The sequence below is a fragment of the Lepidothrix coronata genome, unplaced genomic scaffold (assembly GCF_001604755.1).
Source record: "Lepidothrix coronata isolate B3197 unplaced genomic scaffold, Lepidothrix_coronata-1.0 Scaffold11, whole genome shotgun sequence".
Taxonomy (NCBI): Eukaryota; Metazoa; Chordata; class Aves; order Passeriformes; family Pipridae; genus Lepidothrix; species Lepidothrix coronata.
Genome location: NW_016690191.1, coordinates 1,071,240 through 1,096,678, shown reverse-complemented (window position 1 = coordinate 1,096,678; position 25,439 = coordinate 1,071,240). Strand labels below are relative to the sequence as shown.

The window sequence follows — 25,439 nt, the reverse complement described above, 5'->3', positions numbered from 1 at the left end:
CAGGTAGATTCAGAACTCCCTGTCCTCAGCTGGGGGGAAGAAATTTTGTAGTTGGGCATGAGAGAGTGACTCAGTGTTCAAAACTACCTGTTCTCATCTTAGAATTATAAAAGTCAGAATAGGAACTCACTGCTCAAGAAAGAAAAAAAAAAAAAAAACACACGATATTCTAATAACTACAGGAATGAGGAATAGAATAGAAAAAGGGTTAAGGAAGTGGCAGCCTGGGAATACAGCTGGTTATTGTTTGATTCAGTCTTCTCAGGGACTGGCCCAATTGTCCCTGGAGTCTTGGAGCAGTTTCCATCAACTTCAGCAAGCACTTAACACACAGCCAGTCTGACAGATGGATCTCCACCATAACTCAGGTACCATTGCACCCGGAAAAAATCTCAGCTGAAAGAGAAAGCAGGTTTGATGAAGGCTGAAATTAAGACTTGTTCAATACAGGGCACTGAGTTCAAATAGGAGACAGAAAAATCAAGGATGTCTGAAGGCTCCATGACAAGACACAGATTCTGGAATAACAGTGCAAACATTCTGCATCCATTTCCAAAGGGCAAAGGAGCTTCAATGGAGTGATAATCTAGAGTTATTCCTAACTGATATCCCCTCCTGCAGACAAACACTCACTTGTTAAAACTTGCAGTGTATTGACAGGAATAAACTGTAGAACAAACAGATACATTTGTTAGGGCTAAGAGAAGTGTAAACCTCGAGGATAAAATTAGGGAAAGTGTCTAGTTGTAACTTGTTGAGGACCAAGGGAGGAAGCGAAAATCAAACAGTACCAGACAGACAACTATCAGTAACCCAAACAACAGAGAGGTACAACAGGGCAAAGAAATAGCAGCCCAGATGGTGGTCATGTGAAAAAACACATTCCACAGATTGCAAAGTACTTCACTTATTTATGATTACATGAGACAGAGAAGGATGGCAAAGTTAAAAAAGAAATGAGCTCGGGCCATATCATCACAGGCATGTGCCCGTTGTGCACCTCCCCAGTGCTGACCCATTGTTTCTTGGCTTATTTTTCCAGCAAGATACCTTTGATGTTTTAGATATCTCTAGAGGAAAAAAAAAATCTCGTGAGAAAATTTACAGCATTTCATACCAAAGCACTGCAGGAAAGGGTGATTTTATTGAGAGAGAGAAATTCTAGAAAATGTTGAGCTGGTCAACAGCTTCTCGCCACAGATCTCCCCAAGAAAAAAACTAATCTCAGTCTGATGAGTGAAGTGATAATATTGCAGCTTCTCCCAGTACTGCCTGAGCATCAGTGTCCTAACAAGAGAGAAGAATAACCGTGTCAGGAACACCTCTCCTCTTTGTCTTCATTAATTTACATTTTTGGCTGCACACCCCAGAGGTGAGCAGCAGAGAAGAATGTGCAGACTCCAAAGGGCTCAGCTGGAACTGCAGCCCAGTTCTGCCAGAAAATGACTCAAACTTCATTAAATAAAACAAACCTGTTGTGGCCCAAGGATTGACTGAGCTGCAGTTTCCTCTGCTCCTGGGTTAATACAGCGGAGTTGGCACTTTGATAGAACACTCAGCAGGACAATGGGGTTTGCTGAATTCAAATGAGCCTTCAAGGCTGGTAGGACTTTGCCAGGGACTCCATACATAGTCTGCAGCTTGGAGGAAGGGAACAGAATGCAGATAAAAAAGGAAGAAAAATGTAAAAAACTGCACACTGACATAGATTTGTCACATAAAATAGAGGATCTTGAAGACCTTGAAGTGACTGCAAACTGGAAAAGACCATAAATTCTACTTTGGAGTTTAGATTAAGAGGCTCTTCTGATTTAGGTATGTCTGACTACAGGTCAGCTCCTTATAAAAATTAACAGTCCATGCATCCCAATGGGACATTGTTAGAAACTCTTCAACAACACACACCTAGAAAACCAAATCATGTAGCAAACCAGTGACTACCAGAATGTGTGACTGCCTTGGATACACCCACGTGCTCAGTTCACAGCTCAGCTGCACATCCTGCTACACAGGAGGTGTGAGGCATCAGCCACAGAGCTGGTGGTGTGAGGCTGTGACACCTCCCAGGTGTCTGTAAGGTGGAGCCCGTCCATGACATCCTAGTGCCCATCTGCTGGAGGTTTCTGCTGGTAGAACAACTACCAGCTACTGCTCCAGGAGTGCTGGAAGTCAGAATATACAGTGGATGGCCCATTAACCCAAGGCCTTCTGACAAAAGCAATCAGGACATCTTTCCAGAACTTGATTCTGGTTTCAAATCAGTCAGGCCAGCGCTCAAGAACGGGACTTAAGCATTGGGCTGTCCAGGTTTAACTAAAATGCAGAATATTGAGCAAAGGCTCGTGTCTGTGCACTGTTGGCAGAGACTTGATGGGGAAACACGAGAGCCAGGACAGGAATGCCAAGGAAGAGCACACAGCTGAAACCTGGGCTCTTTGCACAGTCACACAGGAGGCACCTCTGTGAAACCTTTATCCAGGCTTGAAGCTGATTCCTACCATCAGCAGAGAGGCAGGTGGGGCTGTGACTCCAGAGAGGATGACATGGGGACTGACTGCCAAGGCAGCAGATCTCATGGGAGTAGGAACTGGCTTTCAGGAGGAAAAGCCTTTTTCAGGGAAAAGCTTAATCCATTTTGGCACAAATTATATACAAAAGCAGAAAAAAAAAAGAAAAGAAAAGAAAAGAGATTCTGGAAGCAAAATTTAGGCTCTGGGAAAGAAAATTGGAGACAAGTATTCTCTGAAAACACTCCCAGTAAATCCATGCAGGATTAGAAAGAGAGGCAAAAAAGCCAAGGTTTAATACCTGGCTGAGAAGAAGGTTGAAAGAGCAGATTTGTCAGGAACTGAGGACACTTCTGGAAGAGAGAAGGCCTGTGCCAGAGGGACAGATGTCTCTGATGCATTGCCCAAGAGCATTAAGGGCATTTAAAACCAGGAAAGTTGCAAGCAGGCTTTTACACTGGAGAGCAGAGGGAAGCAAACAAGTGCAGAGGCACAAACAGCTTTGGCTGATGCTTCTTTGAGGACAAAGCCATGGAAATCTTGTATCCTCACATAGAGGACACACCAAGGAACAGAACAAGTCAGATAGAAGGACAGAAAACAGAGTAGGTGCCATTTGTGCAAAGAACTATGAGAACCAAAACAATGATACAAAATCTAACAAGTGAGAAATCTGGAATGTCTTCACGAGGTGAGGACATCAACTAAAGGTGTATTTCAGAGAGTTGGAGGGCAGAAGACAACCTGAGAGATTCTCCCCACATACCATCCACTCCATTTATGCCCAAATCAGATTAATATGGGGTGGGTTTCTCTATGTACAAGAGAAGACATTCTGAGAGGAATGCCCAATGGCTAATATTTGCTCCATGCTAGATGCATCAGCAGTGCTCTGGCTGCAGAGTTAAGGCACAAAAGCAGGGTTTGTGCCTGGGTGCACTCAGTGCCTCCCTTGGGAGATGCTGCCACCTTTAACTAGCATTTGGGTCGCCTTCAGCATGCACGGGTTGGCACTGCTGAATGCAACACATTTGCTATGCTATCAGGAGAGCAAAGTCTAAATGCAAGTGTTTTGAGCTGGAGAAGAGACTCTGACAGTTTTGGAGAGGCATTAATTCCATAAACCAGAAATAATACACTAGGTAAGAAGTTAACACACCAAGGTGGGCAATATGTTATTGAAAGGTTAACAGTCAGCAGGTGTCCTGCCCCAGGAGATGAGGAAGCAGTACTTGAAATGGTGATTGGCATGGGGAACTGAGAGTCTACAAGTTCACACCTCTGCACAGCCTTGTCTTTACACCTCTCCCTGTGCCAACAAGAAAAACTGTTCTCTTTTGAGGAGCTTCTCCATTCTGTCTCCTTGGTTTCTGCATTCCCTGATGTCCAGCAGTCCCATCACTCAGGGCCAGCTGTCCCTGTTTAGTTCCTCTGGGATGGTGCACACTGTGTTATCTCTGATAACCAGCTCTGGCACCTGTGCCACGAGCTGAAAGTGGCTGTGTCTGAAGTGTGGAACTGAGCAGAGGCGACCTGGCCTCTGCTGGGACAGCTCCGTTTTTATTGTGTTTAAAATTACAGATTCACAGGTTTTAAGTGACCTCATGTGGGGTCATCCAGTTCTTCCTCCTGACTCAAGACAGGATCTGCATCACTCCTGAGAAAGGAACTATGAGGAGAAAATATTCTGAGAGCAGAAAAACAATCGCTTAAACACCACTTCATTTTAATGCCTATCAGCTTTCAATCTGTATCTGTGTCAGCGTGGGGGTGTTTAACACAGGATTGGACAATTCCTAGAGTAATTTCAAGAACAAATTGTACCAGAGCCCCAGAAAGAGAGAGAGTTTCCTAGGAGGTATTTGGGTAACATAATCAATTCATACAGAGAGCGGGTGCGTGTATGCAGGCGAGGACAAGAAAAGCACATGGACACACACACCCACACATCACACCAGGATGCTGCAGAATCCCACAGACATCAGCAGCATGAAAGCCTGCTTTTTCCTGCATTATTTCTGAAATTTCTCAAGCCTTCCTGTTTTGCAAAACAGAATTATTTAAAACCAGCATAGAGAAGCAGGACTGCACTATAAAGAAGAGGGGGAAAAAAAACCAACATTACCTTTATCTGAGCAAACCAGATTTTGTTTCATACTCACAAATAAAAGTTTATAATCCTGACTTCATCTCACCCAGAGCTGCAATTTTCCAGCTCACAGGATGACAAAACTAAGTTGAAACATATATCTGAAAACACTGACAGCAGTCTGACCCCGACTTCAGTTAAACTGATTTTTATATCTAAAACAACAGTGATTTTTTGTTTCATCTCAAGTAGCGTGGGGGGGGACAACAGTGTGAGGAATGTCACAACATGGGGTGCTACAGACTGGAAGCAGCAGCTCCTTGCTGGGGTTCCCTGGTCTCTGGTGTGCCCCTGGTAAAACAATCTAAGTGGTTCTGGCCCATTGCCACGAGCCCTTTTCTCTGCTGTATGTGCAGAGAAATGTGTTACAGCATTATGAACATGTCACTGGCACTGTTAGCAGGGCAGAGATAAAACCTCACTAATCTTCAGTGCAGGAAGCAGGAAAGGATCATTCCTTTAATTATTAAGCATAAGTGAGCTATCCTCCCAAAGACAGTTTACACTGGATTGTGCCCTGCAGACTCAGTGCTCATGAGTTGATGTTGCAGAGCTTTAAAAACATTTTGCTCTCTTTCTGTAGCTGTTTCTCACTTTATTTTTACTTTTGTTTTCTCCCTTGAATTCCCAAACCCTCAGAATCTGAGGACAGCACAAGTGAACTCTGAACAAAGCTGGCAGCAATCCTTCCTCTCCACTCACACTTCCTCCTGTGTGGAGCCCTGCCAAGCTTGGGGAGGTTTGTTAAGTCCTGCACCTCTCACCTGAGATGTGCCCATCACTCTCCCAGGAATGGAATGTGTTGTGTCCCTCAGGAAACCGTATCTCAGGAACAATTTCTCCAGCAAACACATCTCCACTGGTACATATTCCTCAGTCCAGGCTGTAGGTCCAGAAGGAGCCAGGGTAGGATCTGTGAAATAAAAGGGACAAGATCTGAGTTATGGCTGGAAGATCCTTTAAATTTTCAATGCCACCTGGGAAGATCTGTCCTCTCCACCACTTGGCTCCTCCGGGCTATTTGTCCACTGTGAATAAACCTACTCACTCCTTTGGAGGTCAGAAGGAACAGCACTATATGACAGAAGGCCAGATTCAAAATAAAGAGGAGACTAAAATTAATCCTTGGAATAGAGGCCAGCCTGAATCTTGATATCTGTATAACAAATCAGGTAACGTCAACTACACCAAAAGAATTGTGAGTGTTTAGGCTCTGGTTTAGTTTCTCTGACTGGGTGTCAAACCCTGTGCTCCTTCCAGATCACATGTTGCCATCTGTCTCTGCTTCTCACCGACTCCTTCTGGCCACATGCCACTCTAGGGCATATGGATGGATAAGCCAGTGAAGAGGAACATCACCTGAAGTTTTCTTTTCCCAGTACTCTTTTTGTGCTTCCTCAAGGTAACCGAGACTCACCTCTCCCACCCCTCATAAACACGATGCTGAATCTGAACTAACTCCAAGTTTGGGGTAGTTCAGGATAGAGAAGAAACAGCTACATTGCAGGTAGTGCAAGACAAGAGAACCTTTGTTTTAGGAGAGATAACTGTGGAAAAAGCAGAGGAACAAATTCATCAACATCTACTGTCTGGCATGTGAAACTGGATATTGCTTCAAGTAAGAGTGGTGCAACTGGGCTGCTGAAAACAATCACTAGAAGACAGAGGAATGCCCTGTATCTAGGTGGATATGGATGTTCAGATCCCAAAACTTGGCTCAAGATCATCTAAGTACAGAGTACAAACACAGTAACAGCTATGCCAGTTTGTGCAGCTTTAAATGACAGCTGAATCCCAGAAATTTCAGGAGCTCAGAGCAGACCCTACACACTGCACGACTTTCCCTGGTGGGGCTTTCCTCCTACTCACCCCCAGGCCTTTAACCACCTTGCAAATGTAAAGCTGAGCCCTAGACACAGGGAGAACTCCCTACCAACCCCATCCTCTCCATGTAGCCTTCCAACATCTCCTCACACCTCCTTTTCCCCTCTTGGCTCATTTGCTGGCTGAGTTTGCTCTGTGCCCTCCGTATGGCAGTGCCTCCCCTGCCAGGCAGGACACCATGGGGGCTGTGTTACCCCTGGCTGCAGGGCAGTGCTGGGGGCACAGAAACGCCCTGGGGTGGGTCTGTAGCTGATCCCTGTCAACTTGCATCACTCCAGCCACTGAGTTATCTGCTACTGCAAACTGTCCTCAGAGAGCCCCTCACGTCATCCTTCTGCCAGCTGCCAGCCACAGGACAGCTCCTGTTCACTGCTGCAACACACAGCCAGACCTGGAACCCTCTTGTTAAATGACAGAGCTGGTCCAAGCTATTCCATGGCTTGGACTAAACCAACACGTCCCTTTTGTTATTCCTTCTAAGCTCAGTCCTGTGTTTCTCTGCATATGTTAAACTGGGGGGTGAAGAGAAAGATTAACACAGTGTCTGTACTGGATTTTTTACTCTCTCAGTCTGTGCTGAGCAAAGGGAGGAGGCAGATGCTTAACCCTCAGCAGGAACACATCACTGAAATCAGCTTGGCAACCTCCTCTTCCTTGCCAACGTTCCTGTGAAGATCCTGCAGGCAATCTGCACAGAGCAGGCTCTGGCTCACCTGCAGTCACTTGCATCTGCGAGATCAGCTGCTTGGTGGCATCTCATCACTGTGAAGGGCTGGAGCTGCTTCATCTCAGCTCCTGCTGGGTTCTGAGGTCAGCAGAAGTTGTGAGTCTCTGCTACATGGGGAAGCACTGCGAGTAGCAGGGTCTCACAGCCTCTGCTCAGATGAGAATGCAGCTGTAGATGTAAGACAGGAGCCCCTGCCTATTACCAGAGACAGGATTTTGCTTGCATGAAAGGCAGACACTCCTCCTTCCCATCTCCTACTTAGCTAGGAACCATATTCTCCTCTTAAGCAGTGCTTATACCTAAGCCTTTCACTGCCTGCTAGTGATGTTCGTAGCTGGATCCACACAGCTCAGCTTTGTGCTCCTCTCTGTGCTGAACCCCACTGAGCATTAACCACCTTGTACAGGGCTGAGGGCAGCCTGTGGAAAGCATCTTACATATCATGGATACTATTGCCAAGAGAAGAAACAGAGTGAGGACCAAAATCAGCCTTCAGGATTTCAATCAGTGCACAGAAGACAACAAATGCAAATCAATTTTTGCACTCTAGAAAGCTTTTCTTTGCTGCCAAAAAGCTTTATGGAGGCTTCTATGGGGCGGGGGCAGGGAGTATTTCAGAAACAAGAGGTACAGTGCCCCATGATTTTTTCTTCAAGAGGAAAACAGTGCTTTAAGATATTTCTTTGTATTTCTGAGCCCAGGCACACCTGCCTTTTATTGATCTACTGTACAACTGGAAGGGAGCCAACACACTCCCACAGAGCAAGACCCCACAGCACAGCACGATGCTCCATCAAACACTGGCCACCTACCCATTGTCATGTATCCTCTGGTTGTCACTAGCCCAGATCAATCCCATGCTGTTCAGCACATTTTAGGAACTCAGGCTAATAAATCATTTAAGTGCCTCTCACTTCACAGATGGTAAGTGCAGTTCAATGAAGGTAATTATAAAAAAAATTACTTCTGGAGCAAAAAAATCAAAACATGGGAATATCTGTCTAATAGAAAAGGCCTGCAAAGAGATTTGGGAGTTCTAATAATTCTGAGGAGCAGGTTAAAGGTCTCAGAGTCTGACAGTAGGTTTTCCCTCTGATTGACTGAATCGATCCTGTCCTCATGTAACAGCTCTGGGCCCCTGTATCTACCAGATTTCAGGTCCTGAAAACAGTGTTGAGAAAAAAAAATACACTTGGCTTCCTCTCACTATAATGTGGTTGTTTTTTCCTTTGTGCAAATGCAATATCCATCACTAAGAAGACAAGATGATGGGGAGGTGCAGGTCCTGCAGGGAGCAGGGAACATACTAAAGCAAGACCCAAACTCCAGTAACAGTGGTAGATTCAAAGGGGACTCCAAAATTCCATCTGACTTTTGGTCCTGGGGTTTGACATGACATGTTGTGGTTGTGCCATTTCAACCTATTGTTTACACTGATCTTTCTAACATGCCAGAATAAAACTCCTTAGTTCTTCGATTATACATATAAAGGGAAGATGCCCTTCTCAGCCATCACTGAACATATATTTACAGATGGTCAAACCACTCTCTCCAGCTGAGAGGCCACAGCAAGTGAAGCTGCTTTTGTCTATCCACGTCTCCTAGTTCCAGCTTCAGATCTAAGCACAGAGATGGGCTCTGTTACCTTTTCCAGCCCTCTCTACGTAGCAAAGCCAGTTCTGACAAACTTAGGGTTGTTACAGAATCAATGCTCCCAATACTGCTGAGATATTAAACCAAATTAAATTGTTGGATTTTTTTTATATACGTAGCATGGCAAGAAATAATTCAGCAACAGGCAAAATCCCTCCAGAGTTCAAAGCAGATTCAAAACAAAGACTCAATCAGTTTATCATTTTCCTTCTTTCTTTTTTCACCTCAGTGAAAGACAAATTCATGTCCTTCAAGCAGTTTACAAGGTTCATCTTCTTATTCCACTTACTTTGCATTAAATTGTACACCCAGTTTTAACAAACAAACTAATTTCAAAAAAACCCCCACACAAGTCCTTCACAAAAAGCTTCACATACAGCTTCATACAAAGCTTTCAGAGTAAGGGGTGTTCACCTGTCCCTTTTACTACCTAGTAAGTTGTGATCTCCATCCTCATTTAAAGGCATTATGTTGACTACCCCAAGGGTAAAACTTTGTTTACAAAGCACCAGTTGAGCATAAGTGGCTCTGTCTCCTCCTCACAGAGCTCAGAACAAGTAACATTTTTTTGATTGCAGTTATGATTTGAAGAGCGTGACATTTAGTGATGCATTCTGAGTGACCTTAAATCATTATGTAAAGTAAGATGTAAAAGCCAAATGTGAGATATGATTCCAGGAACTGTTAAGAGATTAGAGATATGAATAAGTAAATCTGTTGAATAGCTTCCTTGGACCTTAGAATTTCAGCTGGCTCTCAACAGCAGCCAAAACAAAGGCCTTTTGATTGTGCAGAGTGCTAAGAGCAGCATGAGACATGAAATGCAGCCACAAAAAAGAGTTAAAGTGAGGACAGTTTTGGTGAAATTTGTCGCTGTGCTGAAGGCAGGAAGGACAATCTCTATACCCAAGACCTTGGAACTGCTACTGTTTTTACACACTCCTGGAGACTCAAGAGATCTTACCTAAGATCCATCTGGCATTTGAGGATTCATCCCAACTGAATCAATAAGGCTTTGAGAATTATCTATTAGGAGTTAGCATAAGTTCTGTGATTTCATAAGTGTCTGAAGTTTTCCTGTTCAGCTTCACTGAAGTCATCAATTAAAGCAGTGCATAAAACTAGGTAGCCCTGAACTCTCACTCCCTCTCCCACTTCAACAACAACTTCCATTTAATTAGCACCTCATCAGGCTGAGACATCTCAAGGGGCTTTATGAAAGCTGTCCAGTCTTATAATCTGCAGTGCCAAGGCAACAAACAAAATCAAGAAAGAAAAAAATACAAGAAAAGCTTCCATTTAGATTTACAGAACAAAAGGGTAGCAAAGCACAAAACAGGACGGATTCTCAGCAGGCAAATATCAGGGACTGGGCTCTGTTCTCCATCTGCTGATACTCCACTACACCAATTCCAGGAAAAGTTTCTCCTTTTACCTAAGTAATGTTTCATATTCACATTTCTATGCATTAGGATTTTTTTTTTAAAAGTACCTAAGAAAGAAAATCTGGAAACAAAGTTTTGACATTGCTGACTGGTAACTCCTCACTCCCCTCTAAACCGAGCTCCAGAAGATTCCGTGTGTCAGCACTATGATAAGTGAGGCTGATACTGGAGATGACACTCTTCAAATGAAAAATTAAAAACTCATCCAATATGGATTTCTCCTGATGATCCAGAGGGACACTAAAGGGCACACAACACTCTTCACAAAGCATGGGGGACAACGCTGCTGTCCAGACCACACTCGGAACAGCAGGGCTTTATGTCCTGTATCCCATAAAACAGGTGCTGGTTTCCTTTAAAGCACTATTAACATCACTGCTCTGGGTCATGGGGCACACCCTGATGTTCCTACTCAGATTCTGTTCAGGTGAAACATCCAGTAAACGCTGAGGATTTCCCCTTGCCCTTACCTGATTCATCACCCTACTAAAACCCCCATTTCTGGAGGCTATTGCAGTCAGAACATGTTCAAGCACTGCCTTCAGCAGGAAGGCAGCTGAAGCTGAAAGACCACAAGATATTAGAACTAAGGTTTAAATTGAGGAGTACACTCAAGCTTGTCAGTTGTGCCAAACTGTTATTAGAAACACTGATAAGGAAATAAATAGATACTTTTAAAAATCACATTTCAAATGCCTTCTCTCATAAAATTCTTTGCTAGGCATTGACCTCACTGAATTTTATTATATGTTGCATCCAGCTACATTAATAAAAGTGATGTCTAATGTATTAAATTCATGTCAAAAGAAATGATAACTTTAAGAAAATCTTTTCTAAGGGGAAAATGCAATTTTAATGACATCAAAGCATAGATTCATAAGAAGAACATGCGCTCTGGTTTGATGACAAGAAGATAATCAAGAGCTCAGGCATCTTCCTGATGTACAACAATGAACCAAATAAATTATACATTTGGAGAAAAAAAAAAGAAAAAACCAACAACCCAAAGGAGGACTAAGATTAGAAAATTAAAACCACAGTCTAATCTCAGTATTATTTCTGAATAGTCAGGGTTAGTGAGCACACGTTACTGGAAAAGATTCCAAGGCAACAGGGAGAGAACAGTTAAAAATCAATTAGTAAGAATCATTCTGCTTTAAATACACAAAGGATGTACAAAATGAAACAATGTCATAAAGAAAAAAAAATTTAAAGACCACAGCAAGTTATAGTTTCAACAGAGCTTCACTGATATCAGAACTGTGTTTTTAAACACAGATTTCTCCTCTCTTCAAGGATAATATTCAAGAGCTCACGGTTTGTGGCTGTAGAAAAAAAACCCATCCTTGAACACCTTTTCACATTATTCCCTTTTCTCCCTCTTGGCTTCTGTGATGCCACTAAACCCAGGATGTACTTCAGTTCAGAAAGATCTACTGGCCTGTCAACTTTCAAAATATCCATCAAGCCATTTCTGTAACACATTGGGGCGAGGAAAGGGGAAACCAGATTTGAAGGTCTTGTCAAAGCTCATAGTAATTTATGACGTGAATGCAAAGTGCCTCTGACAGCAAGAAACTGCTTGCCATGAAACCACTTTGCAGTGAAATAAATACTACAAACTAAACTGGGATGCCAAACTTCTTGACACATCCTGCCAGGGGCTGTGCAATCCACTGCCCTCTTTCGTCCCTGATTTTGGCTACCTCTGAAAGAAGATTGTGAGAATCCTGACTCTGAAGAGCTTATCAGTGTTAATTAGTGGAACACTCTCAAGGAAAGGCAAAGCCATCTTCCCTTTTCACCCTTTCCTAAAAGCACACCCCATCCTGCCTTATTTAAGCACTGCTCAGGTTACCACAGCACACAGAAGAACCAACAACAGAAATTCTGTTGAGTTTGGTACCACACACATATCATGAGAGGGGAGGTGTAAAGGCTTGAGAAATCATCTTCTAATATCACCAGATGACACAGGAATTCTTTCTGTCCCTCATTTCAGGGTCAAGAACTAAGAGTGCTCTATTTCTGGCAAAGGTGGGAGTTGAGACAAGTCTTCCAAGTGCCTTAGTTATATTTCGAATTAAGTAGGACTAAAACATCACACATAGCAACAAATATTAGCAAGTAAATAAAGTCTACAGATATAGATAAAGTAGAACTGGCTAAAAATTTCCCATGTTGGATGTGGAAGAGTTCTGTGGAGATTTGGGTTTTAATAAAAGAAAGCTTTAATAGAAATGTCCTTTTCCTGGGGAAAAAAAAAAAAAGATGGTGTGGATAACATCACAAATAAATAGCTTCTAGCTCTGATAAAAAGCCAGTCACAACACTACATTTGGCAAAGCCTCTGCAGAGAACACATTACTTTATTACTGTTGTTATTTCTACAGAAATAGGTTTGTATCAGCACTGTCATGGAGCAGTCTAATCTTCCCCTGGATTTTTGGGTCAGAAATGAATGTACAGTACAGATGTCCCAGCAAGGAGTGCTAGGCAAGTCAAGGAAGCAAAGCAGTGGAAACACAAAGCTGTGATGCAAGGAGAGGGCACTTCAAAACAGGCAAATACAACCCAACATGGAGGGAACAACCAAGCAGCTCAGAGCCAGACTGGTGAGATAACGTGAGTAGTGGGCTCTGAAGAAGCAGAGACTCTGAAAAGGACAGCTGAATACAGTGTTTTGGGAACTTAGACCTCACAGAGCTTCTAATAATTTGCAATGAGCTCCTACTAATTAGCAATCATTTCAGCACAGTGTTCAGAGTACACAGAATAAATGAGACAGACGATGTGTTTTCCTGTCTTACCCCAAGACTGAAGGATGGTTGAGGAAACTGAAACACCTCCATGCCTGGTGAAGTGGAAAAGGGGTTACAACAGCTGCTGTAACTCCACATAAGTGTTACCCAGCCAGCACTGAAAAAATTCAGAAGAGTCAAGATTAGGTGCCTCACAGAGCAGCCTAAATCACCAACCTGTGGATTGTCCCCAAACACAACTGAGACTGGAAAAGAATTCAGCTGTGAGGAAAAAAAGTCAGAAATTCCTTTTGTAAGCCCAGTGGCATGGGGCTGATTAGAATTGCAGGTAGCAGTTTGGGGCATTGTTTGTTCATGTTTTGTCCCTAAATCTGAAAACTGCAATAACATTTCATACTCCCAAAGAAGATTCAGAAGCAGAGAAAAGATAGTCAGGGTGATCCATACAATGACCTTTTATTCCTTATCTCTCTCTCATTTAATCAGGGAAGGTTATTAATGGAAACAACCCCAGGTTTTATTAGCCCTTAATGCCAGGGTTGCTTTTCAAAATTATTCAAGAGATGTCATCTTATTCAGCTAAGTAAGAGTGAGACTAACTTCCCGTGCTAGTAGTAAAGCTAAAAAATTGTCTTTGCCATGAAAACTTCAAGTTTTAAATAGTGAACATTACTTTAGGCTATGCCTTTATTTTCAAGTTTCAGCTATTTATCTTTTTAATTGTGCCAGAATTCAATTTTTAAACTGAGTTCGATTGGGTTTGGATTATTTTATGTATTTGTCAGCCCAAGGTCAGAGTTTGGATGAGTGCCTTATTAGTTTAAGGGTTTTAACAAGTAGCATAGGAGCTGGGGATTCCATTAGTAGCAGACAAGCCAGAGTCTTTTAATACTTAGGATGTTTTTTGGGATCCAAATGTGTTTTGGTTGCTATGGAATGAAGTCTCCCGTAGAAAAAAAAACACCCTGGGGCACTAAGTCCACATTCTGGGGATGTGCTGGCAGCAGAAAAATAACATTGTGCCAGTTGTAGGCTTTTGCATTTTTACAGTGTTTTGTGTGCAAAGGGATGGAACCAAGATAAATGGTTGCAGATGGCTGAAACCAGAGTTCAGAAAACAAACTGAGTTTACCTTGTGCATTGCACATCCACACTGCAGATGTTCCTTGGTTAGCAGGGCCTGCTGAAACAATTCTAAAGGATTGCTTGTAAAACTGGCTCAGGGATGAAACCTGCTAAGGCCATCAGTATATCCCAATTTAAAAAACATCATCAGCTCCAGCTCATTTTCAAGGCTTTGTGATCATCATGTAATTGGAGCTTTTGCCTTCATCTTCCTTTGGGTTGTCTCTGTTTCCTAAAACACTGATGAAGAATAACCTAGTGAGGGTTATCCCTCATCACCAACACAGGACTCTTCAGAACACAAAGGCAGACATGCAGATATTAGAGGGGACAGGACAGGATCCGGATTCTAATCCCACCTTTTCTCCAATGATGACAATTCTTGTCAGAAAGGGGTCTAATAGAATAGGAAAAGATTCAGAGAGACAGTATGGAAAACCTGTATGAGGAGGGCTCCTACAGACTCTTTAGGACTTCAGCTTCAAAAAGAGACTACACAGAATTTATTTTAGGGGTCTATAAAATCATGAGTGGTCTGGAGGTGTGGGAGAGAGATGGACTGTTCCCATCTCTTCCAATATAAGAGTGAGATAAAGCCCATGAAAGGTACATTCAAACAGGCAAAAGGAAGTTGTTCTTCAAGTATCGGACAACAAACGTGTGGAACCCCACTAAGGGCATTATGGACACAAAGAATTTATGGGACTTCAAGGGAGGCTGGGCCAGGATTGGGAAGAGAGATCCAGTCCAGAGATTCTGAATTTATCCACCTCTTTCAGTGACTCCAGATCCAGTGCCTGCCAGGGCATTTTTCCCAGTATGTAGCATATCACCTGACTCCAAATAGTTTTCCTTATTCTCACTATTAAGTGGTACCTCTGTCTCCTGACTGCCCAAAATGCCAGAGCCTGTGGTTATCAAGGACAGGGATCAGATAAGGATGGCTCTTCTTCTCAGTTTTGCCTCTTATGCCTGTAATGTAAGAAGAGGTCACATACTGATACAATAACTAAGGATTTCAAAGGGGATTTCAGCAACTTTGAGAGTAATGGTATTCAAGCACGAGAAGGAGGCTTAAGCAAAACAATAACTACCTGTGAGACAAGTTAGTTCTTCTCTGAGATTAAGAGCTCCTTGAAGGGTAGTTAGAAACAAGGCCTACAGAAATGCTTCACAACAGAAGTGCATGGGAGAAGCATGTTTATGTAGCAACACACAAATTTTAGGGAGAAGGAATTCTGAAGTCCCATAAAGTATTGCTTGTTTCTAATAAGAGGCCTTGTTTAACTAGCTAGAAGGTAATTCAGTAAAAGGGAAAAAAAAATTAAAAAAAAGTAGAATTCTCCACTAAACTTAAGATTTATCCCTGTAAATTCAGAAGGCAGAAACTGTGGGGTTCATAATTCTGCACATACATAGAGTCAAAGCCAACACTCCCAGGGTATTTTCATGTACAGGAGTTCACGACCAAAATGGAGCATAACCTGGTACTGTTCATCACTGAGAGACTCCAGTCAGGTTATTCAAGGCTTCCTACAATAAGATTAATAACAAGGGACACACTGAGCCTGGAGCAAAACAGCATCTAGGTCAGGGCAGGATAACTTCCACTCTATCACAATGGCTTCATGAACTTCCGAAGAGCTCAAGTAGATGCAGAGAGGTACTGAATAACTCAAAGTTGTCAACAGTTACTCAACACAGCATGTATTTAGGAATTCAAAAGGGCATTTTCATTATGGAACTCAGGGGATATGGCTTATTGTTCACTTCAAGAGGAACATTGTGCACTCATTGGAAGGTACCTTTTGCTGCACAGAATTTCTCAGTAATGTAGTGACAGAGAGAGGATGTTTAGTGTAGATCACGTAGGGGCAAAAAAATGTTCTTGCACTAAAGAGACAACAGTAGGTTTTGGAACATCATATTTGCCCCAGTTCATGCTCGGCGGGGCACGAAGTCCATTGACCTTCCTGTCAAAGCAACACGTGCCTCAAGTTTCAGAACAAAACAAATTACCCTTAACATATGTTGTGCTACACAAAACAAAAAGAGAAAAAAAAAAGAGAGGCAGGACCAAGAAACAATGGCAGACAGAAGAGATAGAGATACTTCTGTATGAGCAACTTTTTCCAAAGATCAGCAATCTCACTAAACAGATATTCACCCACAGCATTTGCTTCCGTAACCTCCTGTGACAGCAAGTTCCTGTGCTGCGTGAGAAAGTGTTTCTTTTTTGCTGCCCCATGTTCACTGCCATTGATTTCATTGACTGACCCTTTTAAATCAGTCAGTGCAAATATATAAAGGGCATCTGATAGGGTTCCAGAGTGACATAACTGGACATAATATAGCCTAGTGTGACAAGCTGCTGAAGTTTGAAGAAGATACTCCCGGTTCCAGACAGATATCAAGGGTGAACTGAGACAATCCCAGGTCCTTTGTTCAGACCTGTGTGATGTGGCACCACCTCGCCAACTTCTCTCCCGCTGCTGTCCTTCACTAACTTCCAGGTGGAAGCTGAAGGGGGGAATTGATCATTTTAATATTTACCTTGAATGGCAAGGTCTTTGATGGTTTGTGCAACTGCTGAAAACCTCTGGGAAGGAAGTTCCAACGCTCCAAAGTCTCACCCATCCTCCACCTGTGGCATTCCCAGTGCCCACGCCACGGGGCTGGAGAATATTGAGTAAACGCTTATACTGCCATCAGAGTGGAGGTGTAAGGACAGCTGCCTTTTAAGTACATGCACATGGTGCTCTGTGGATTTTCACAGCTCCTCCAGCACATGGAGCACGTGCCGCTCTCTCAGTCGCAGTTGCTGACAGAAGCTGATGTTTTCACAGGTTGTTTTCTTTCTGGAACGAGGTCAAGGCTTGAAGGGCCGCCAGGAAATGAGAAGGATCCTGTCCTTCCTGAGTAACTCTTAATGCTTTTTTTTTAAGTATGACATCATACCTCACAAATCAAGAGAGCTTGTGATTGCATGTGCAAAGGTGGTTTCATTGTGTGATACACTGTAGTCAGCAATGCAGGCACTGAGCAGCCACTGATGTGGGAGATTAACAACTTCAAACAAAGCCTGATGTGCTTTCTTCATTGAAACCCCTCATTCTCTTCACCAAATTCTCTTTGTAATTAGATGAATGTTTTAGTCTCTTCAGACAGATGTGGAGGGGACAGATACAATTGAAAGATGGAGGCATGGGCAGCACCTAAATTTAGCAGGACTGTAGGTGTCTCACCTGTGTGATTGCATTCATTAACTAAGAGTGGAAAGACATTGGCTTTTTCAAAGTGTGACTTAAGACCTGATACTAAAAGCAAGTTCAGCTTTCTCCATTGATTATATAGGAAGCAAAGAGGAACTCCCCTTCTAACCTAATCATTTACAGGCAGTGTCAATAGTCTCAGTGTGTCACAGAATTATAGCAACAATTTGTGTTTGTTTATAGGAGTGATTTCCTGCACAGAAAAGAAACAGGAAGGTGGAGAACTGTTTGCATAACATCAGTTTAGAGATCCCAGTGCATCATCATCGGTTACATGCACTCACACAGCACTGTACAACAAAGTGGGGACAAGAAAACAGGTTTTATCACCTTGTCAGAAGTTTGCAAGAAAATTCTCTGTCAGTGAAAAGTGCACACTTACAACTTACGTTTTAGCAACAGTAAGTCTAGAGACATAAAAGAAATAAACAGAAGCAAGTTCAAGAATGCACCAAGCTAGATGGCTTCTTTTATGTCATCTGTCTAGGTTGTCAAGGTTCCTACAAAATCCTCATATGAAAGCTGTAGAAGAAAGAAAAGACACAGCTAGACAATCCTGCTGATGCAGATGATAAGGTAGTTCAGTACTTCTGAAAGCAAAGGCTCCATTTAGGAGTATGGAATTTATTATGTGAAATCCCTTTCCAGCACCAGGTAAGCAGTAGAGTGGAGGGACCATTGCATTTCACACATCTTACCCTTCCTGCATTACCACATGCAGAGCAAATTCCAGCAGTCTGCCCTCCTTGTGGTTTCTGGGCTGGGAATTAAACTAGACAAAACTCCCCAATTTTAGCATCCCAGCAAGAAAAGGGAACCCTATCTCTTGCCTACTCATTTGTAACGCACATTACAGGAATAAAAGTAGATACTTAAATCCTAAATTGTCCTTCATCCTTATTCTTTTCCACAGGAAAATCTTTCCCACCAGCCAAGCCTTCCTACTGCTACTTCCCAAAGTGTAAAGAGGAAATGAACACAAGATGTTACATTTGCCCTGCAGGTGCCCAGCTGAGCTGGAATCTGTTCCTGTCCATCTGCTCGGGTTTTCTGCTGTATGTGACACATAAAGGTACAAGAGTAAGGACCATCTACTGTTATTTTAACTGTAAGAAGGCTGGCTGAGATCACCTGGAGTGAAAGGTATCAGGCTTTTAGGAACCTATGCAGACAAACACAGTAATTCTACAAGAACAGTTTTGCATATGGAAACTCAGAGTGGGATTCATTACATCCCAATAGCATTCCTCTTTTCTCTTCCTAGAGCTCACCAAAGAAGCTCTGACTTGCTCCTACTTTTAAGGTTCTGGCAGGGTAGCTTCCTCAAAACACTTTTTCTCCGCTAAAATTTCCATTGGTGTGATGGACGTTTCTTGCATTCAGTGAAAAACCCCTATTTTGAATGTCAGGTGCCTCACTGCCTTCCAGGAAGGCACACAGAGGGGCATTTTTGGGGTATCCAGGTGTTCTTGAACTTGGCTTCCGTGACCCTCTTTGAGCCTTGGACTTCTCAATCAGCTGCATGATTGATGCTCCTTGTCCTGGCAGAGCTGATTCAAAGTCTCTCCAGAGCCTCTGTCAGATCTACAAATCTTTGTTGTGCAAGATCATCCTTCCAAACAAATCCAGTTCCAGATACATTGGTAAAATCTGGTAGACAACACGGACATCCCTTCCAAAATGAACCAACCAAATTTTTATCTGTTATTTTTTCCCTTTCCCGTGCTATCCATCACCTCCATGCACCAAAAGCCACAAAGCCATACATCTGTCTCCAGAATTACAATTTTGCACATTTGGAACACTGAAAACCACATCTTAAACTTTAACAAAGGCCCTAGAAAATAAAATGCTAGAGGACTATTTGTGATGATTGGTCATACCTCCGTGCAGCAGCTCCCTCTCCATTTCTGCTTGGCTTATGATCACCTAAACAATGGCATGACCAAAACCTGGCACAGAGTCACAGCACCAGGTAGACATTTCCATAAGTACATCAGTACCCCAGGTACTGCTTTCACGGTTTAAAGGGACTTTTGAAGGCCAAGGATTTTTCCTGGCTGGCCAAAGTATATTTTATTTAAATTTAAATAGTAAAAATTATGATTCTGTTGCCATGTGCTTTGCATGTTTATAACTCCTGGGTTTTTTACTTGCAACTTGAAGAGGTAACACATACTGAGTTTATTTTAAATGGTTTCCTATTCAACCCCCCTAATCCACAGTATCCAGTACTGAGGTTAAATTCTCCCCTTCAGAATAAACAAGCCTTGAAGCTCTCATTTCTCTCTGACTTATCTCTGATCTGTTTGAAAAAACCTGACCAGATCCTTCTTTTCGTCTCACAAAAATTCACGCCAAGAGAAGTAACATCATCACAACCTGTCAACACTTAGAGGCTAAACAAAGAAAGGAACAGATCAAGAAAACGGGGATGATGAAAAGCTTTTGTGCCCCTCTTCCCAAACTAATATTCCCAAAATGTGTTTGGCAAGAGGGGGGAGGGCCCATTGTTTGAGCTAACACATCAGCTCATGTGATTATTTAACTAACTATCTCCATCCCCAGACATATCAAACGGAAGGCAATGCCAGCTGAAAGTATTATGTAGCCTTCAGTGATGTGAAACATCTAAGCTCCAAGGCATACGGTTTGGCTGGAGACTCCAGCTGGCACTGGTAGTTTTATTGTGCTGTGAAAAACATTAAAGTCCTCAGATGCCCTGCTGATCATGGGATCTGAGAAACTTTCCCTTCCCCGCCTGACATGTGCTCACACTGCAATTAACACACTCCTCCCTCTCTTTTCCCTCTCTGCAGATGAACACACACACACACACACACACACACACACACACACACACACACACACACACACACACACACACACACACACACGTGCACTGCCAAAATTATTTTGTCCTGGAATGCTTGTGCTGGGAGTCCCTGCTCTGTTGTGGTTGGGAGGGGGGAGCTTTGTCCAAGTGCTAAAAAAATCTGGTACCTCAACTTTCACTTGAAGGTGGCTGCAGCACATGTAGAGACCATTAAGGGTTGTGTTTTGCTTCCTAACTTTTCACACGTTTTCCTCCCTTTATGACATGTTTATTGGCCTAGAAGGGCGAGGAGGGGTAACAGAGGAAACCAAAGTTCTCCGTTCAGCTCTGACTCAACTATTGTACACCTCAGCCTCATTTAAGGGCAAGTTGCACTGGGCATGGTGGGTAGGCAGTGTGAGCAACTGGAACCATTAATCCCTGTTCACATCTGATTTTCGGCAAAATCTAAGCCAGTGGGCCCAGGGTAGTTAAATGTGCAGCTTGGGCAATTAAAAAAAAAAAGGTTACAGATGAATATAACTGGGTCTGAAAACAAATCTGCAAGGGTTTTTGGAGACTAGTGCCTTGAGGATTAGAGCTTATTTGTGGAGCTTTAACAGGAAACTGCTAATTATGACACCTGCACAACTTCCCTTGAATTAGGCCCTGGGGATGCATTGCCTTGCCTATAGATGTTGGCCAAGGCCTCAGGCTCTTAATCCACAGCCATCACCTAAAGTGAGAACAGAACAGCCACAGGGCATTTGCAATGTTATTTAAGAAAGGGTATTGCACCGTTTAAACTGGATTTTTCCTTCCAACACAAACTACTTGAGTTTTGAATGCTCTTCCAAGGAGTTTTACCCTTCAGGCTCTTGTGAAATCAGCAGGCTGATCCATTAAAATGGCTCCCACTCGAAGTGAATATGTATGCAACACTACAAAAGTGTTGGCAAAACAGTTTGGAACTATAGGAATCAAAGCAAATAAACTAATGGATATGATTGTAAAACAAGGGAAATTCACACAGAACCAGCTCCATTCACAGACTCTCCATTCCAGTTTAAAATGGACATGTGTTTCTCAAGCCTTGCCTCGGTCCTGTAGCTGAGATGAATACTAATTTCCAGACTTTAACAAATACAATTTTAGAAGCATTTTCTAGAGCTGCTCTACTTGCACAGTCCATGCTTTACAGTGCACAGCGTTCACCATGTGAAGACAAAAGCCAGGAATTTGTTCAAGAAAGCTTGACTTGAGGGTTTAAGACTTGAGGGTTTAAGTCAGGCAGTGGTTTACACAAGATGAACTTGCAAAAATCAGACGGGCTTGCATGTCTCACAAAATTAAGGTTCTAAAAACTGCACGAGCAGCCACGTCCTGAGTGAGTTTTTGGGAACAATCTGCCATGATTTCTACAGGCTCTTCTACACTGCCCACTGGTTTTGTGGCAATGAAGCCGGTGCCAAACAGGCTGGTGTGTCTACACAGCATGATCAGCAGCTCCTGAGCTGAGCCAGTGTGTTAACCCTCCTCCTCCTCAGCAATTATCAGCCCTTTAGCCTGTGTGTGGATCTGGGACACAGCAACAGGCTGACACAGCTCTATGATCCTGGTCCAGTGCTACACTGGATATATCTGCATGGTGCTTTATACCCTGAAAATACATACTGAAACCACCAGCAGGGAGCATGTGATAGAGGAGATGGCTGCAGTGATACAGGAGATGGCTGCACTAGGAATCCAGTCAACCCACAGCATCGAGAAAGCCTCCTGCACAATTCTCCAGCAAGTTTCCCCCTGAAGTGCAACACACACAGACAGAAGCTATCCTGATGGCAAATAATGACTAGGACATTTTTTGCTTTGAAGTCAAGCTGGTCAGTGGCAAGGACCACTGACACTGCCCCCACCCTGGTGGCTGTAACAGCCACTCTGGAAGCCTCTCTCAAAGCAGGCTCTCATTTTATCGACAGAAACATGCCCAAGGTAATAACTGATCCCTAGGTCTTACACGGTGTTTCTGATCAGCAGACTGTGAAGTTGTCTCCAAAAATAACCTGTCAGTGCCATGCTCAGACAGCAAAGTCCAAGCCAGAACCAAACCTCTCATCTCTGAAGGTCCTGACACTCCCATGTAACATCACAGTGTGCCTCACTCTCTGACTTGTGGATTTGCTGCAAGTCTGCTCTGACCTTACTGAAAGAGCAATATTCAAACAATGATGAAGCACTGCAGCATTTTTTTCTTCTTGGGGCAGCCAGGGTTGACAAGTGGGTGGCAGGACAAGGTTAAGCAATGCATTCATAAGAAAGCACTCACGGGCTTATTTCCTTCCCTCTATCAATGACTTTTTCCAAATGTCTGAGCTCCTTTTTGTCTCAAACTGCTTAAGACATGGGAGCGTTCAAGTAATAATAAACTCCTCGTCTTTAATTTATAACTCCTAAAATTGACAGAAGCCCATAACACTTTTTTAAGCCTGAAAAGGTGGTGGAGACGCATATTGTGTTCTCAGCACAAGAACTTCTGTGGCTGCAAGGAGAGAGAGCTGCCAATGTGCCTGCAGAAATAGCAGCAGTATTTTATTTATCCCTGCAAAGCTCGGCCAGTCTATTTTGCACGAGGGAGCAGATTTACCAGGAGGAGAGGGAAGTGCAGCCTCCATCCCTTTTAACATTGTTCAGCGTGGAGCCCATCCCAGCCTTGGGCTGTGAGCCCTCCCAGTGTTTCCAACTCTACAGCAGGAGCACTGGGAAGGGATGCTACATCAGATGCCCTGAACCCTCCTGCTCGTGTTTACAGCCCAGAGCCTGTGTCTCCTCTCCTCCCCAGCTTTCCTATGGCTAAATCTGGGAACCAAACATCAGTTAATCCCATTGCACCCTCTTGTCCTTCCAAAGGCTTCTGCACATCTATTGGAGCAGAGGCATGGGAAGCAGGGGTTTAGGATAGGGGGGGGAAATGCATCCACCAAACCCTCCATCTGCAGCCCAAAGGAACAACGTTTTTGGGCAGGAAAGGGAGAGGGAATGTGGTGCACACAGCAATACAAAAAGGAGGTTTTGTGCCAGGCTCATCAGTGTGGCAGGGTAATAAGGTCAATGTGAAAACAACTGGAAGGCACATTCCCCAGTAAACATGTGCTGAGTGAAAACGGCCCGACCTTATGTTGTAGAATCCAAACCCATTGAGTCAATTGCCAGAAAACATGACATGACCTTTCAGATTCAGTGAGCATCAGTTCCAAGAGCAGGCTGCCGTGCTCTTTTCCATTTCACTGCTGCCCCCGGAGGGCCTCAAGTCACCTGAAATAATAGCTCGGGCTCAAAATCTGCACTCCTTTAATGAAAAAAAAAAATACACATGGCATCAAGTCTGACCCTGGTGGCAGATTTTTTTATATGCTTACCTCAATTTCTTTAAACTTAACAACTGTGCTTTGTTTTGCTTGCTTTTTTTTTCTTAATTTATTTTTTTAAATCTTCCCAGAGCTCAGGTTTTCCCACTGACAACCCATTTTTGGGAATGGAGGAAACTTCTTGGTTTTGTGAATGAGGAAAATAATTAATAGCTAATGAGGTGCTTCTTCCAACCCACAGCCTTCCCTCCCCAAACAAGTAAAGAAAAAACTATTTCAGCTGGAACATATTCTCTTCACTTTCTAGACTGAGAAACACATAAAGACGTATTTTCGCCCACAAACCTTCAGAATCTTATTTCAATCCTCAGAACTCAAGCTGCCCATGAGAGGAGTAAAGCTGTGCAATGTTCCAAGCACCAGCAAGATGAGAGCTTGTGATATTAAGTGCAATTCAAACTGTACTTTCCCTCCCACTGAATTGCTTTCCCTGCTAAATCCTGATTAAAATTTTTCTCCCCTTTTACTGTCTCCCTGACAGACTGATGGGGCTGAGATCTGAAATCAATTCAGCTTTTAGGTGAAATATTTATTTTGGGGGCCAAACAAGAAGTTTTTTTGGATACTATTCAGATTTTTCCCCTCCTCTGTCAAAATAAATAAATAAATAAATAAAAGCAGAAAGGAGAGGCAAGGATCCCAACCGTCTGGAAATTGTATTTATTTTGACTTGAGCTCTGCCAACCTGCAGTATACAAATACTCAGTCAAAACTGCCTCCCATCTGTGTTTATTGTGGAGGAATAGCAACATCCAACGGCCAGTTCAATGCAGGTTAATTGCAGGCGTGTATTGAATTCCCTGGAGAGCCAAGTACACAGTTAGCTCCCCTGGTGTAATCTCTTTCTGTTCCATGAAGGAAATCAAAAAGAGGAAGAACAACAATGCCAACCCACAGCAGAGCTTGATGCCTCTCTGCACAGAGGGGGGGATCTGCAGGGAACAATAAGAGTCTATTAAATTCTTTCATTGGCACCGGAGAAGTAAAATGAACATAAATTAATCAGCCACAAAAGATGGGACAAGTGTTGGTGCAACTCTATTGAAGTTGGTGGAGTTGTGGAAAGGATAAATTTAACCCAGGATCTTGCAATGTCTGCATTGAAAACTGGCTTGTTGAAAAAATGGGGCATTCTCAGAAAAGAAAAAAAGGAGTGGGAGAGGCTCCCTGAGAAATGCCACCCTTTAATATCCCTGAACACTCACATTTTCACCATATTGACATCTGCCATCTTATTTCCTTGCATTTATAAAGCCATTTAGCCAAGATTTTCGAAAGCACTGACACACTGTGGGCATCAAAATTTGAGTTTAAAAGACTCAGACTGACAACAGCTGCACTGAAAATGAGTGCCCTGCAGAGGTGAGTCAGGCTGAGCAGGACCAGGCGCAGATGCTGAGGTGCATTTTTGGATGAAGGAGAGGGGCAGCCTCTGGTCCATGTGAACCAGAGCAAACACACCAGTTCTGGAGAAGGAGCAGGGAAAAGGGATCTCCAGATGTGTTACACTCACAGCCTGGAAAATCCATATCAAAAAGGCACACAAAAGTTCAGGGTCCTCAGGTCAACTTTAGCCTCCTCCTCACAGCTGACGTTCTATACTATGCATCACATGTAGCCTAAGAAGAGCCACAAAATACTTTTAAAAAAAAAGGGAAGAAAAACATGCTGTTTG

At 43.1% G+C, this 25,439-nt stretch overlaps 1 long non-coding RNA gene across 2 annotated transcripts in view; it reads right to left on the bottom strand.

The window, feature by feature from the left end:
• Window positions 1-25,439, bottom strand: part of LOC108492512 — a 60,367-nt gene that overhangs the window by 14,049 nt on the left and 20,879 nt on the right. For both annotated transcript variants that reach the window (XR_001873128.1, XR_001873127.1), the window contains exon 5: window positions 5,421-5,569. This is a non-coding gene — a long non-coding RNA (uncharacterized LOC108492512). The remainder of the gene's footprint in view (window positions 1-5,420; window positions 5,570-25,439) is intronic.